Source organism: Mastomys coucha, unplaced genomic scaffold (assembly GCF_008632895.1).
Source record: "Mastomys coucha isolate ucsf_1 unplaced genomic scaffold, UCSF_Mcou_1 pScaffold23, whole genome shotgun sequence".
NCBI classification, from domain to species: domain Eukaryota; kingdom Metazoa; phylum Chordata; class Mammalia; order Rodentia; family Muridae; genus Mastomys; species Mastomys coucha.
Genome location: NW_022196906.1, coordinates 72,945,145 through 72,946,837, shown reverse-complemented (window position 1 = coordinate 72,946,837; position 1,693 = coordinate 72,945,145). Strand labels below are relative to the sequence as shown.

The 1,693-nt window shown below is 46.0% G+C and overlaps 1 pseudogene; it reads left to right on the top strand.

The window, feature by feature from the left end:
* Positions 1-657: 657 nt before the first annotated feature.
* The window catches only part of LOC116073651, a 6,888-nt pseudogene continuing 5,852 nt past the window's right edge, over positions 658-1,693 (top strand).

Here is a 1,693-nt window from a genome sequence, read left to right as displayed (position 1 = left end):
GAATTTGAAGTTACAAAAGATTCATGCCATTCCTGGTATCAATTTCTCTGCCTTGTGGTTGTGTCTCAAGATGTGATCTCTCAGCTACTGCTCCAGTGCCATGTCTTCCTGCCTACTGCTATACTCTCTCCCCCCGCATCAGGATAGTCATGGACTCTAACCTTTTGAACCTGGAAGTCCCAAATTAAACACCTTCTTTGATAAGTTGCCTTGGTTATGGTGTTTTATCACAGCCATAGACAATTAACTAATATAACAACTCTCCAGCAGAAGGCCATATATCCAACAATACAAACGGCTAGAGAGATGGCAGAACAACAACCTTGTCCCAGCCTGCTAATGGTTATGGTCCCCCAGCCATGGTCATTATTGTGTATGACGACTCTCCTTCACATTGTTCCCATGGAGTTTTTACCATGTATGAATGTGGCTGAGAACTCTAATGTGTGCCAGCCTCACGCTACCAGCCTCTGCTTTGGACTGTTACTGAAATAAAGATGTCCTATCTTTTGGGGATGAGAAGAAATGAAATGTCTGTGGGTTCCAGTCCTTCAAAGTATTTGTTGAAATGACTAGAGGAGTTTTGGAACCTAGAGCTACTTGGAGTCACCGCTTACCCCTGCTGGGATCTAGAGATTTTTAACGTGTTCAAAACAGGATCATCTTCCCTGAAAACAAGTCACCATGGGAGTTGACTCCCCACCCACACTCTTTCAGTGGGCAAGACACACTCTACTGAAGGATGAAGCTTTAGCCATTTCTGCTCTGAAGGAACTGCCCAGTAAGCTATTCCCAGAGATGTTCAAGGGAGGCCTTCACTGACAGGTGTACAAAGGTCCCGACCGCAATGGTGTCTGCCTGGCCCTTCCCATGCCTTCCTGTAGGAGCCCTGATAGAAGCCCTCCCACAGAGACTTTGAAAGCACTGCTTGCTTGATGAGTTGAATGCCCTGGTAACACGGAAGGTTCATGCCAATAGGTGCGGACTCAGAGTGTTTGATTGGAGGAAGAATGTGCACTAGGACCTCTGGAGCATACAGGCTGGATCCCATGAAGATAACTGCTCACCACAGATCATGGCACAGAAGCAGCCAGTGGAGACCTGTCCTGACCCTGGGAGGAAGATACATTTTAACTCATGAAGGCGAGGTTTTGTGTTTGTTTGGTATTTTTTTTGTTTGTTCTTTTTTTGTTGTTGTTGTTGTTGTTGTTTCCGAGACAGGGTTTCTCTATATAGCCCTGGCTGTCCTGGAACTCACTCTGTAGACCAGGCTGGCCTCAAACTCAGAAATCCACGTGCCTCTGCCTTCCAAGTGCTGGGATTAAAGGCATGTGCCACCACCGCCTGGCTTATGAAGGCCAGTTTTGATGAATGGACTGTATACTTGTTGCAGTGGGTTCAGCAGAGAAAATCTTCCATTGCCATACAGTTGTGCCTCACCAGTCTCTACTGTCACAAAGATCTTTAAATTGGTGGATTTAAACTGTATCCTGGAGCTACGGCTGAGTCAATGGTGGCTTGAATTCCTGGTAGGCATTGTTCCTTACCTGGAGCAGATGAGTAATCTTCACACGCTCATGCTAGAGGGAATTAAGAAGCCCTTCTTCAATTGTACTGCTTGTGACAACCAAGAAGACGTGTGGCAAAGCACGTTGCTTTCTCTGTTCTCCAACCTTTCTCTCTTCCTTTTTTT